The sequence below is a fragment of the Typopeltis vanoorti genome, chromosome 16, assembly GCF_054136105.1.
Source record: "Typopeltis vanoorti isolate ZY-2024b chromosome 16, IOZ_Tvanoo_1.0, whole genome shotgun sequence".
Taxonomy (NCBI): Eukaryota; Metazoa; Arthropoda; class Arachnida; order Uropygi; family Thelyphonidae; genus Typopeltis; species Typopeltis vanoorti.
Window position 1 is genome coordinate 101,104,454 of NC_143564.1, and position 15,749 is coordinate 101,120,202.

At 35.0% G+C, this 15,749-nt stretch overlaps 1 protein-coding gene across 3 annotated transcripts in view; it reads right to left on the reverse strand.

Annotated features, from left to right (window-relative positions):
* Positions 1-342: 342 nt before the first annotated feature.
* LOC150098219 (lipid transport auxiliary protein 1-like) overlaps positions 343-15,749 on the reverse strand; it is a 325,116-nt gene continuing 309,709 nt past the window's right edge. For all 3 annotated transcript variants that reach the window (XM_090406448.1, XM_090406449.1, XM_090406450.1), the window contains one exon: positions 343-1,620. The gene's annotated coding sequence lies outside the window, so the exon portion shown is untranslated. The remainder of the gene's footprint in view (positions 1,621-15,749) is intronic.

A 15,749-nucleotide genomic window follows, 5' to 3' on the forward strand; every position in this document is an offset into this window, starting at 1 on the left:
CTGCACATGTGCATTTATTGCTGTTGCACTTTTGCATATAATGTTCATCATCATCATCATCATCTGTTATAAAAAAAGATGCATGCAAATGAATCATTTTGCTATTTTAATAACGTGGCAGTTTAGCATAATGCTATGTCAAGCATGTCAGTTTATAACACGAAACCATCTACAGATGAAGAAAGTTATTTTTGATCCATTGTTATACATTTACATATAAAATAAACATACTACATACTGACTGTTCTAATAATTTTTATTGCTGACAATATACATATATCTGATAATTATAACAGAAAGGTATAATTAATAGTTAAATTTTCTGAAAGCATGATTCTTTTATATAAAATTGTCTTTTTTTTTTTTTTTTGTGTAATCAGAAGTGCATGGAGAAGATATATATTTTTTTTCTTTTACTTAAATGTGCAATTTTAAGTGTTATGATACATTAAACTTAGTTGTAGCAGACCAATGCAAATAATAATTTGTTTTAATTTTACAGTTATAAAGCTAGTGCATTTGATAAAATGGTTCACAATGACCACTTGAAATAGTATATAAAATATCATTTAAATGTGTATTAAAAAATTTAAAAACAGTGGCATTAGCTTTATAATGGTATACACATACTAATCCATACATATCAAGATTATGAGAAATTTGTTATTTTGTACACACCCAGGACTATTTCTAATAATAAAATTATATAAGTTATTATTAAAACAGTTAAATAAAATGAAGCAATATGCAAAGTAAAAAAGTGAGTCATTTATGAACATGAAAGGCACATTTTTCTTATAACATTCAGTTGCCGCATTTAGGGAAAGATAAATTACCAAAAATGTTTTCATACCAATTCAAATATTATCATTTACTCAATACGTCAAAGTACTTTTTTTGACCAACAATAACGTCCATTTCCTTCTACTCATTTCATAAGCATACAAATATAAATATATCTAAAATCGTCCATTTCACCCAAAGACATTTTCAGTACAAGAAATTAAATTATTGTATTAGAATTTCTTTAAAAAAAAATAAGAAAAAAGGCACATAAGAAATAGTTTAGCTGAATGATGTGGTTAAATGCATTAGTAAACCTTACAAAGATAATAAGAAGGAATAGTAAATTTAAATAAGAAACTTATGGAATAGAGAACCAACAAAATATTATCAAAGTTTTAAAATACTACAGATCCTTTCCTTAAGACTATTCTTATTTTAATGAAAGGTAATATAAAATAGTCATAAAAAATCCAAGCAAAAAACTTGGCCTTAATCATGCAAAACACACACTTTGAACTATACATTTATGTACAAACTATTAATACAATCTTAATTTTGTTAATGACTAGAAGTATTTAATATCAAATTCTACACCAAATGTTTCTGTTTTTTTTGAGTTAAAATACAGTTTTCTGTATTTATCACTACTAACAAAGAAATCACCGACACATGTTTGTGTTCATACCATAAAAATCCATTGGATTTCATATTTTAGGACAAACAACTAACTTTCTTCTGATGAGGATAAATGAATTTGCTACACTATGTTTTTACATAAGAATTCATTCACTTGCTTCCTTATTCTGTTTACTTACTCGAAAACATGAAGCAAACCTAAAAAAACATGTAAATTCCAAAACATTTTGTTTTATATTTTTCTTTTTTAATTATATATATTATATATATATATGCAATGTAAATTCCAAAACATTTTGTTTTATATTTCTCTTTTTTAAACAAAGCATATATACACACACAATTTATGTATAAATTATTATCACAATCTTGATCTTCGTGATGATGCTCCAGATCCCCAATGAACTTATTTTGTTATTAGACACTTACCCCATTTATAACAAAGTATGTGCTATAAAAAAAAAAAAAAAAAAAAAACTACTTTAATATGGTTTACATAAAATTCTGTTGCACCTGTTAATACAAGAGTTGCAGCTGCCCAGTACCCCTTTACTGTGCAAGTACATCAAACCTGCTTCTATCCATCCTCTTTTATTCTGTCCACCTGTCCTCTGGGAATAGCCTTCCTCAAGAAGTATTCCCAAACAACTACAACCTGCAACTCTTTGATGGGGGAAAAAAAAAAACTTCTATTTCGGTCCTCATCTATTACCGCCCCCACATCACTGATGTGCTTATAGGTCCCTCGACCTCTCACGTATGGCAGCTATATATATATATATATATATATATATATAGCTTACACCCGATTTTATACCAAACTATTTCCTGTACTTCCTTCAATTCTCACTGTTAACTTACAACTTAAATATAGACTATGCATTGCCTTGTATAATGTTCAATTAATCACATATAATTCTAGAATTCTGAAAATCATCTTTTTACCTGGGCACTTTATCTTACACTTTTTCCAGATCTATAAAACTAAGTATACAGATTCTTGTTATATTATCATGATTTCTCAACTATTTGTTGTTAAGTGGAAATTTCATCTTGGCCAACTCTGTTTGGCCTGAACCCAGCTTGTTCTTGTACAATTTTTATTAGCCTCTTCTTTCATATGATTGCATAAATCTTACATGAAATACTTAGTAAAGAAATTCCTCTGTAATTATCACATTGTTTTATACCCATTTTTTATAGATAAAAACTACAAGAGTTCTAGTTTATTAAATACATATTCACACATGAATATATAATAATTTTATTACTGCATATATTTCAACCAGAAACTAACTGGTCATTTTTATGTAATAAAATAATTATATATTCTTGTGAATATGTGTGTTTAATAAACAATTTTTATTATGCCACCAGTGCATTAAAAATTCACCTACAAGAGTTCACTGCAATCATTTGACATTCATCATTCTGACCTTACCTTCAGAATTATGAAGTGTAGTCACTGCAAAACTTTTATACTTCCATATTTGAGCATTTCTGGTTGAATATTACCTATTCCAGCTGCTTTTCCATATTTCAGACTTTTGATATTTTTTTTGTACCTGAAGTATTTATATCTACTCCTCTTGAATATTTTCTATTATTACTTTGTCACTGCTTGTTTTATTTAACAGTCTTTCAAAGTAATTACTACAGACATCTAAAATATCTTTACTTTTGATGTCAAATCTAATTCTAGCTTTTAGTTTTATTAAACTAAAGTTTTTATTCAAACACGGTAGTTGTTTCCATAATTTTCAAAAATGCATTCGGATCACCGTGTAAGCTTAAAAGAAAGGATTCAAATCTAATTCCTTTCACTATATTCTTTTCTCCATTTTTCCAATATTATCCATAACATTGTGACACCTTCCTGATATGTATCTTCTATATTCACCACTCTAAATGCAAAAAATCTGGTCCGCACACCCATACTAACCACAATTTTACACAACCTCCTCGTATGGCCTCTAATTCTCTGACTATTTGTTATATATTGAAAATTTTCACTTGCATCAATTTTGTAAAATACCTTTAATATCTTAAAAAGTTTCTATAATGTCCCTTCTTTTCCACCTATCAACTAAACCTTGTAACCCACAAACCTTCAACCTATCCTCATAGGGAGTATTCTAGAGACATGTCACCATCTTGGTCACTCATCTCTGAATCCTCTCAATCCCCTCCTGGCCTCCAAGAAACCCAAGTGACCAAATATGTGTGCAGTAGTCAAGATATGGCTGAATCATAGCCTCATAAAGCGGGATAATAACTTCTTTATCTTCACTTGTGTTTTTCAATCTTAGACCAAGTAATTCATTGAGCTATTTTACCAACTTTTGCAATATGTCCTCTGAAATTCAACTCTTTGTCCACCATCTCCCCAAGTCCCTAGCCTCACCAATTTATGCATTATTACTATCTTACTCTCTTTCCACTCCCTTGAAACTCTGCCAGGGCTGAGACCTAGATTGAACAACTTCATCAGAGGTAATGCCAATTCTTTTGCATATTATTGTAATACACGAGCTGATATGCCATCCAGTCCCAGTGTGGTGTTCACATTCATATTTTTTTAATATGCTGAACACCTCCTGTTCATCTACCTCAATGGTGATATGCATCTCTCTAATATCAGCAAATGTAAAATCACCACCTGGATGATACACCTTTGCAAAATGATCACTCAGCAACTCAAATATTTCTTTTGGTTCAGTCACCTTCCTACCATCAGCATTGTTTAAATTATTTTATAATAATAATTTTTCCTCTTGCTACATAAGAAAAAAACTCTTTTGGGTTTACTTTGGCCCGTTTGAAAATTCTCTCTCTCTCATAGTATGATTTAATCCTTACCATACTAGTCACCCTTCTTTCTTGCTTATACTTTGTACTGCTCATAAGTATGCTGATCACTTTTTTCTTTATATTTCTTCCACAATCTTTTCTTTTTTGCAGCTGTTGCTTTATATCACTACTATCCACTTAATTCCAACTAGGTTTATCCTTCTGAGCTTGGGTATGCAGTCTGATACTGCTACTCTCAAGCAATCTCTGCCCACTTGCCATGCAACTACTGACATTCTTTCCTTGTAGCTTCTCAAGTCATGGCACTGTTCCAAGATGACTCCCGAGTCTCGCATAATCACCAGTCTTATAGCGGAACATAAATCTCTTCTTGACAGAGAACTCCACGTGTTTGGCAACTTCCAAGAACAATACCGTATGGTCACTCTCGCCAAATGGAGGTAGAGTGTCTACCTTGGTTATGGATAGATCTTCTTATGTTATTATCAGATTCAACACCCTCAAACCCCCTTGTCCCCCTCTATAACATGTTGTTTCATGTAATTATCCCTTTGCAACTGTATAAATCCCACTTCCATCTTGCCATTTCCCCCTTTCCTCCCTCAAGTTGTGGTCTCCATAGTTAAAGTCGTCCATAATAATTGTTCAGCCTACACTCACTGTGCTAATCTGCCGATACATGGCATCCACAACTTCCTGTGGACACAGTCTATAGCAGCACCCAACTGTATTTTGTCCTATTTGCCTCTATCTCACACCAGATAGCCTCAAATCAACTATTGTATTCAGACCTAAAATCCTCTTTAACTTCTAATTATGTCAGCTGTAATTCTGCAGCTATCAAATTTTTGTATTTCCAGGGAGGTTCCTTCTATACTCCCTGGAAATACAATACCCTTTACATTCTATCCCTGTAACTTTATCATTTTCAGTCAACCAGGGTTCACTGATGCCTATAATTTTAGGCCAAGTCAAGTTTACCAATGTCCCAAACTCCCCACCCTGATTCCTGATATTTGCATTCGTGTACATGCATTTCAACATCTTTTTGTACCCATAGCCACCCTTGTTAATGTCATTACCAATCCATTCAAATCAGTGAAATTCCATTTGGCATTGCATAATCATTACTGTACATAAGATCATTGATTGCAGGGTGGCCAGAAACATGCTTGATTTCATCCTCCCTAATATCTCTAGTTTCTGTTTTGCATTACCATACTCTCACTAAACAATTTTCTCCAAACATCTAACTCCAGCACCATTTAAATGTAGTCTATTGGGCATATAAAAGTCCTTTCGTCCATCAAATTTACTCCATATATCAATAAACTGCACACCATTCCCACTGGACGAGCTTCTCATTGACTCATTTGCAATCATTGCCCTTCTTCTCAATTCTGTCCTATCATACTGAATCAGCAGACTCAATCTTTACATATATACAATACTAATTGGTCTTTAATTTTCAGTCTTAGAATCTCCCTTATGCAAGAGAATTATTTTGCTCTCTTTCCACTCTCTTGGAACTCTACCAGAGACGAGACTTAAAGAGCCTGTCTGAGGCATTGCCAGTTCCTTTGCATATTCTTGCTAAATCCAAGGTCATATCCCATCTAATCCCATAGCTGTATTTACATTGAGACTCTGCAACATCCTAAGAACCTCCAATTCCTCCACCTCTGTTTCCACAGCAGTCTGTCACATGTCACAGCAGTAATCTCACTTGAATGATATACCCTAGCAAATGGTCACTCAGTTACTTAACTATTCTATCTGCTTCTGTCACTTCATAGCTATCAGCATTCATTAAGGTTAATCTTCCATAGTCATTCTTCCTCTTACTTTCCACATAATGAAAGAACCCTTTGGGATTTCCTTTGGCCTTCTTGGCTAGATTGTTCTCGTAATCTTATAGGTATGCAATATAGGAAAGAAAAAATATTCCCACCACAATTTCTCACACCTTTAGTGATGCTTTCAAGTGTAAGTTAAAACCTTACTATGAGATGGATAAGAAATGAAATGAGATTGATAAGTGCTCATTCAACAGAAAGAGCTACACAACACAAATCTGAAATAATAATGAATACCATTTACAAGCAAGAACAAGAAAAACAGAAATCGTTAAAAACTATTTAAAATTTTATTTCCTACAAGTCAGCAGATTTTTACTGAGAGCAGAAGCAATTCCATTGCACAAGTTTAATGCAGTATCCCAAAAAAAAGTTCCAATAGAAGTAAGTGATTATCATTAGTTCACTACGGTACAATTACAGAAGACTACTGTATCAGCATAATACCTTTAGCTTAATATAAACCAAGATAATTACCTGATGTTTTGATTACATATTAAAGTCCTAACCTAAAGTACACACACACACACAAAGAAACAAGCTACATTACAATCTATACAGTATGTGAGAGTATCAGTAATTTCATCAACCATTAGCCTTATAGGTTGATGTTCTCTGGCAGAAATTTAAAAAAAAAAAAAATTACAAAGTTAGTCTTAATCTTTAATATCACTAGTGATCAATTCCAGTAATTACTGTCCAGAAGTTATTTGTGTTGAATCATGTCAACTGTGTGTGTCTTCCATATTTTTGATATTTTAAACCATCATCTGCTGAGATTATTGCAGTTGATTTCACAGCATTTCGCAAGCTTCTTTAGATGTGCATTTATACTAGGTTTTTATAGGGTGAAAGGAAGAGGTTCCTTTTCAGTTAATTCTGGGTAGAACGCCCAAGGCATGATCAGAAAGGCCCAATTTTACATAATGATTAAATTTGGCATGTTAGTGTGCCTTTTTCTGGAATGAAATCACAGTCCAGCTTCAACTATATATGCTATAGATATTGTTTTACTGCTGATAATTCATACTGTCAACAATATTTTTACAAACAACAGCTATATCAAAATATCACTGACAAAACTGTACACAAGACAACTAAAAATCATAGATCACAATAAAACAGTCATTCTATACATTAAAGGGCTATCAGAAAAAATAAACAGAATACTACACAATATGATCTTCATGTCAGCTTCCCTTCAAACTCCCTACAAAATTACTTATCCAACCCCCCCACCCAATATCACCAGCGCTGTCCTGGAGTGTACTATATCCAATGTACCATAACTCACCATGTACAGATGGAACAGGATACATGATGCCACTCCAGTAAAAAAAAATACAAAACGACACATCAAATTTAATAATTATGGAAAATTGGGCCTTTCTGATCATCTCACCTCATAATTCATTTTGATAATTTATGGAGACTACTACAGTGATAAGAATAATTACTTTAATATGCGTGGATAGGCTTATGTGTTTGTCAGACATTTTTGTAATAGATTTCACGGTTTGATATGAACACAGATGGATAAGAAAATAACTATTTATTAACCTTAAAAGCTAATATTTCGCTGGTATTATATCCAGCATCTTCAGAGCACACAACACAAAGTTTGTTACAAATGCAAAACAACCACAATCTGGTGTAACAGTGGGGCTAGTAAAAGTAATTGCAGCGTGCAACACAAAACTAAAGTCCTCATATTGCGCCATCTAGGTTTAAAAAAAAAAAAAAAAATCAATAGTAGTCCAAATGATAGTCTTAGAAAGTTTGAAAAAATGAAATAAAATAAAAGTAATAAATATTAATTTGGTCTTAAGATGACTGTCTCCCAAATCTTTGGTAGATTTATACAGCCATACTTGTTAAGGTTTGGAGTATGTTTTAAGGCTTCTGTTGATTCCAGGAACAACCTCTCTGACTTGTAGAAGCTTCTGTGCATTACTTTTGTTTCTTTCCAATTGATCCTGTGTGCAGGGGTATCCAAAGCATGGTCTGCCAGACACGACTTGCCATAGCGAAAGTGTCAGATATATTTTTTGTGTTCACTGAGGCGGATGTCCACAGTTCTTCCTGTCTGTCTGTAGTAGGCTTGATGGCAAGAACAGGGCACTTCATAGACTCCTGGATGTGATAAAGGAGTGCATTTGTTCTTAGGTGAACGGATGAGAGTTGCTAATTTTACGTAAGGTTTAAATACTGTGCATAGTTGGTGTTTATTAAGCACCCTAGATATCTTTTCAGATGTGCCTTTAATGTATGGGATGGTTTTGTTGTAGTCTTCTGTGGTAGATAGAGGGGATTTCTGGGTAGAATTTAGTATGTTATCTATTTTATGGGGATTATAACCGTTGGTTAAGAAGGCGTGTCGTAGGTGAGAAAGTTCAGCAGTGAGAGCAATATCATTAGAACAGATTGCTCTAGCTCTATGAGTTAGTGTTTTTAAGATACCATATTGTTGAGAAGGGTGACGGTGTGATTGTTTGTGTAAATATCTCCCTGTATGTGTGGGTTTTTTATAAACCGAAAATGATAAGGAACCTTCTGGAAGACGTGTGATAGGTGTGTCCAGGAAGAGTAGACAGTCATTGGCTTCTAGTTCCATTGTAAAGTGGATTTTAGGGTGCTGGCTATTTAGATGCACTAAAAATGTATTCAATGTGTCTGGGCCATGTGGCCAAATAGCAAACACATCATCAACATAGCGTAGCCAGAGACTAGGTTTGAGTGGCTGTGTTGATAGCTAATTTTTCCAGATGTTCTATGTAGAAATTGGCTAAGGGGGGAGAAAGGGACAAACCCATAGCTGTCCCATCTAACTGTTTGTATATTTTCCCTTTCCAAGTAAAATAACCTGCCTATACTGTGAATTTAAATAGCTGAAATATATCTGGGGGAAATTGTGAATTTAGTAAGTTAAGTGTTTCAATCAGTGGTACATTAGTGAATAATGAGGTGATATCAAAACTCACCATTAGGTCTGAACTATTTAAGGTGTGGTTTTCTAAAATACTTTTTAGGTGGGTAGAATTTTTAACAAAAGAGGAAGAATTGTTTGTGTAAATGGTTAGTAATTTGGCTAAATGTTTAGCTAGTTTATATGTAGGACTGTTTATACTATCTACAATGGGACGCAAAGGTGTATCTTGTTTGTGTATTTTAGGAGCACCATATATTCTGGGTGTTTTAACATGCAAGGGTTTGAGTTTTTTGACAATTTCTTTTGGCCAGGAAGTGACTTTGTTCAATAACTTGCACACCTTATTCTTTTGCGAGTTGGCGGGATCTCGATTTATGATTTGATAAGTAGACCGGTCTTGGAGCAGTGTATGCATTTTGCTTTCATATTCTGTTGTATCCATTACTACAGTGCCATTACCTTTGTCTGATTTTGTTATTGTAATGTGGTTATTATTGTGTAGTTCATTTAGAGCTATTATTTCTTTATGTGGGATATTATTTTTGGGAGGCTTAGAATGGATAAGGATATTGGCCACGTCTAACCTAATATTATTGGCTATAGCTGGAGGCAAGTAGTAAATCCCACATTCAATGGAAGCCATTATTTTGGTTTTAGGCACAATTTTAGGAGTAACGGCAAAATTGTGTCCCAGGCTTAATGCACTCGTGGCCTCTTTGGATAAGGTTGTCAATGATAGGTTCACAACACCGCCATCTTGATGAAATTGTGGCCACTGCGTAGCATCGCGTTGTTGGAGGATTTCAAATTTTTTCCGGTGTTGGTTTTTAACTTTAGCAAATTCTTTATTGGCTATCGAGTTGGAGATTCTATCCAAGATATCCCATAGCTCCGAGTTCAAAATGTCAGATAATATATCACATAGTACACTGATGGAGAAATTTATTTTTAAAAGTTCTCGGCGAGAAGCGTATACCTGTTCTCATAATAGTGCTAAACTCGCTCTTTTTTTTTTTTTTTCACTGCTGAACTTTCTCACCTATGACACACCTTCTTAACCAACGGTTATAATCCCCATAAAATAGATAACATACTAAATGCTACCTAGAAATCTCCTCTATCTACCACAGAAGACTACAACAAAACTATCACCATCTCATACATTAAAGGCAATCTGAAAAGATATCTAGGGTGCTTAACAAACACCAACTATGCACAGTATTTAAACCTTATGTAAAATTAGCAACTCTCATCCGTTCACCTAAGAACAAATGCACTCCTTTATCACATCCAGGAGTCTATGAAGTGCCCTGTTCTTGCCATCAAGCCTACTACAGACAGACAGGAAGAACTGTGGACATCCGCCTCAGTGAACACAAAAAATATATCCGACACTTTCGCTATGGCAAGTCGGGTCTGGCAGACCATGCTTTGGATACCCCTGCACACAGGATCAATTGGAAAGAAACAAAAGTAATGCACAGAAGCTTCTACAAGTCAGAGAGGTTGTTCCTGGAATCAACAGAAGCCTTAAAACATACTCCAAACCTTAACAAGTATGGCTGTATAAATCTACCAAAGATTTGGGAGACAGTCATCTTAAGACCAAATTAATATTTATTACTTTTATTTTATTTCATTTTTTCAAACTTTCTAAGACTATCATTTGGACTACTATTGATTTTTTTTTTTTTTTAAACCTAGATGGCGCAATATGAGGACTTTAGTCTTGTGTTGCACGCTGCAATTACTTTTACTAGCCCCACTGTTACACCAGATTGTGGTTGTTTTGCATTTGTAACAAACTTTGTGTTGTGTGCTCTGAAGATGCTGGATATAATACCAGCAAAATATTAGCTTTTAAGTTATTAAATAGTTATTTTCTTATCCATCTGTGTTCATATCAAACCGTGAAATCTATTACAAAAAATTACTTTAATATCTCGACCTTCATATTATGGACATCAACTGGCGTATACACATATATATGCAGAGACAATCATCAGATCAAAAATTATTCTACTAGCTGACTTCTAGCAAAAAAAAAACAAAACCTGCATCACAGCTATTTATATCATATTTTCTTTGAAAGACAGCAACAGTGGTTGCCTAATCAATAATAATTTAACATAAGTATTTACTACACTAAAGCTAAGATCTTGGAGTACCACAGTCCTAATTATCATTGTAATGAGCTCATAACAAAAGCTTATGTGGATAGAATATGTGCGATCCAATCTTGGGATTTTAGAACATCATTATTCTTAAGATTAGAATTCCACAGGCCTCCTTAAATTTGTGCTCATACTACATTTTTGTGTATTGTAATGAACAGGTAACTTTCCAGTCAATTCTCATATGTAAAGTATTTCTGGCAAGAGCAGAAAGGCCAGATTTACCATAGTTATTAAATTTAATGTATTGTTTATGTCCTTTTTTTTTTTGAAGAGGAATTGTGCACTCAGTTTCACCTTGTAGCTTTAGTGTACAAGGCAAGTTATAGGTGCATTCAATATGGTATTCTTCAGAGTGTGCAAAGGGGATCCTTGAAGGAGTTGAATAAGTTCTTTAATTTTGCAGGAGGTTTAAAGGTGGCATTAACCCTCCAAATGGCCAGCACGTACACATATACTTCCAGATAAATCTGGATACGATTCTTTAACACCTATTGAATAACATAGATAAGAAGTGCAAGTTGGTCTCACTATTTCATCCACCTCAGCCAGTAGAGAGGTTAAGGTGGTATTTGTGTAGTATTCTGTTTATTTTATCTGATATCCCTATAATGTATGGAATGGGTACAATTTTATTGTAATCTAGTTTATTTTTATTATTAGGTACAGTCTTGTAAAGAATTATGTTTGGTAGTATTTTTGCTGTTAGCACTGTTCAAGAAAGTATTGCTGATAATTTTTAATTCATACTTAAGTGAAAGCAAATCTTTAAAGCACTGTTTTTTTGTGTGTTAATGACATCTGGTTTTTGTGCTGAGTGGTTTATGAGTTTGTGTATATAGTAGCTTATATGAGTAGGCTTACAGTAAATAGTGAAGGAAAGACTGCCAGAAGGCAGTTGTGTGTGAGAAGTATATCTAGAAATGGAAATGTGTTCTGACTTTCAGTTGTGAATTGTATGCATATGTACTGTTTGTTCGGATGGTAGAGGAAGGTGTCTAAAGTCTGGCAGCCGTGGGGCCAAATAATCAAAACATCATTACCATAGCCAAGCCAGACTTTGATTTTTAAAGTAAAGGAATCTAGAGCACAATGCTCAAAAGCTTACATCTAAAAGTTAACAATGGAGGGGGAAGGAGGATGAAAACAGAAAGGCCATGGTTGTGCCTTCATTTTGCTGGTAAAAAGTATTGTGCCACACAAAATTACTGCAAAGTAGTGCATGGTACACTGAATGACCAAGTAGTTAGCATATCCACTCTCCAATCAAGAGACTGCACATTCGACTGTTATCATAGACATGCATGTTTGTGATTGTCTTTAGGTGGGAGATGAATTTCAATGCCTAGCATGAGACTAACACCCAGCATATTAGAGGCCTGCGAAGTGGCTTCAAAAAGTTCCATGTTTTTTTGGAACAACCTACCAACTCCCTGAACAAGGTTTCGAAGACTATGTAAAAAATAAATTAAAAATATACAAAAATAAAAATAAATAATGAAAAATAGAAAAAAAAAATCCTTAGCCCACCCATGGTATACAAAATGTACTACAGGTTTGCAAATAAACTTTCATGGGGGAGAGTAACCTAAAAAAAAGTGTAAAGAGTGCTGTGATATCAGCAGGAATTTGTCCTTAAAAGAAGAATTGTATCAGTGATTAGAACATTTGTGAAAAGGATAGATACATCAAAACTGCCTAATAAATCACTTTTATCAAGTGTGATGTCCATAATTTTGTTTACAAAGTGCTGTGTTTTTTATATAGGAGGGGGAAATACCTACCAACTCCCTGAGTGTCGATGCTAATTTCTTAACTAGATGATAATTGGGGCTGTCTGTATCTTCAATTATTGGTTGAAGCAGTATGTTCTGCTTATGAGTCTTAAGCAAACCGTAAATTCTCAGGGAATGAGTGTAGTGTGAAAGTAGTTTTTGAACTGTTCTATGGGCCAAAAAGTGACTGATTTAAGTAATTCTATTGTTTTCTTTTTAATTCCATTCATTGGGTTATATTTTACAAGTTGATAAGTGTTATTGTCAAACTAATTTAAATTTTGCAAAATAAGTTGTTTGGTCCGCGCAGTGAGCCTAGTGGCTGTGCGCTTCGTAACCATATGCCTGGGGATGGAGTGTCCTAGGTTTGATTCCCGTCGGTGATGTGAGGAGCTGAAGGATCTTCCTCAGTCATAGCCAAGTTAGCCGGCCTTGGGCGTGGACAGTAGGGTTTTTCCCTCCCAGTTTATCCTGGGGTTTTTTCATCCTGCAAAGCAGGCAAACTGGCCTTGAGAACTCAACACTACGGACATAGGATACACTGGCACGTTGGGCTGGCCACCTTATCCTGTGAACAGTTTGAGATCCGATGATTAATAAACCCTCGACACCGCAAAGTAAAAGAGGGAAAAAGGAAAAATTTGAGAAAATACGGGGTCGACATATCAAGAAATTTGAGAAATTAAAAAAAAGAACTTGACTTCCGAACCAAAAATTCCAACCAACACTGTAGTCAACCTTTCTTTCAGTTAAGTTGAAGCCTGCAGCACTCATTGCTCTTTCACGTGGCCACAACTTCGCCATTGCTCCTAGAAAATACCGGCTGAGGATATAACGAACCAGATTGAATGCGGGATCCGCCACCTTCCAAACCACATCGCCAACAATATTAGGCTGGATGTAGCTTGTGTTCTCACCAAAGCAAGACCACCAAAAACCAACATATCCAATAGTGAATATAAAGCTCTGCAGGAAATGAAGAAAAACAAAGAAATAGTAATCACCAAAGTGGATAAGGGAAACGCCACCGTAGTACTCAACCAAACGGACTACACGGATAAGCTTAATGCTCTATTATTAGATCGGGCTACTCACCTCCCTATTGAATAAATCCCACTAACTCACAAATCAGAAAAACTCCATAGGCTTCTTGGCCTGTAGAAGTTACTAACAAATTAAAACCGTTTAACTCTATACCGTCATCCCCATATATAGACTCCCAAAAATACATAAAGTCTAAGAAAATGTGCCATTACGTTCCATAGTGGATGGCATTGATTCCCCAACATACAAATTAGCTAAACATTTGGCCAAAGTGCTCACACACTATACTGGCAACACACCATCACACATAAAAAACTCAGCCCACTTCAAAGCCAGCATAGAAAACCTTACACTCCAACATACTGACATAATGGTCAGTTTTGATGTCTCCTCCTTATTCACAAATGTCCCAGGCAAGGAAACCTTAGAGCTAATCCAAGCTAAATTTCCTCCTGATATCTCAGCCCTATTTCAATTCAAAATGAACTCAAGCTATTTCGTTTGGCAGGGAAAATTCTACAAACAAATAGAGGGGGACAGCCATGGGTTCACCACTCTCCCCACCCTTGGCCAATTCTTTATGGAGACTTTTGAAGAGAAAGCTTTAAACTCTACCCCACAAAAACCAACCAAATGGCTTCGCTATGTTGATGATGTGTTTGCTATTTGGCCACATGGCTCTGATACACTCCTCTCCTTCTTAAAATACTTAATCAACCAACACCCCAGAATCAAGTTCACCCTGGAAAAAGAGGAAAACAACAGCCTCCCTTTTGTAGACACAGTAGTCACCGGCCAGCCTGATGGAACTTTGGTTTTCTCAGTTTATAGAAAACCCACCCATACAGGCAGATACATTAACCAACAATCCCCTCCCCATCACAACAATATGGAGTTATTATTATTATTATTATTATTACGGGTATCTCCATGGAGTCAGTAGACTCATTGCGGGAGACCCAAACTAGCAAAACAATATCTGTCATATCTCTTCTTGAATTCATTTACAGACGAAGAGCTCACAACTAAGTCAGGCAATGAATTCCACTCATTCACCACCCTCCAGGCAAAAAACCTTGTTCTGACACCTTTGTTAACCACACTCTTCTTTAATTTCCAGAGATGACCTCTTGTTCTTCCATCACTATCACACAGCTGAAACATTTCCCCTGCATCAATCCTATAAAAACCTTTTAGTAATTTGAATGTTTCTATCATATCACCTCTTCTTCGCCTATCAACCAATCTCTGCAATCCACAAGCTCTCAATCTATCAATGTAGGGAGTATTTTTTATATCACTCACCAACTTGGTCACTCTTCTCTGAACCCTCTCCACAGCCTCCTGATCTCCAAGGAATCCAGGTGACCAGACCTGAGCACAGTAATCCAAATGTGGAAGTATCAATGCTTTATAAAGGGGAATAATAACCTCTTTATCTCTGGATGTCAGTGTGTTCCTCAACAACCAAGTAATCCTATGTGCAATCTTGGACACCTTAGCAATGTGTCCTCTGAACTTCATCTCCCTATCTACCAATACCCCTAAGTCCCTAGCCTCATCAATCTCTTGGAGTACCTTTCCATCGATGTAGTACACAGCTGGTAATCTTTTAATCCCAAAATGCATGACTTTACACTTTTCCACATTGAACTGACATCCATTTTCTTTTGCCCATTTTACCAGCTTATTTAAATCCTCCTGCAAACTTTCAACATCAGCTTGATTTTTTATTGCA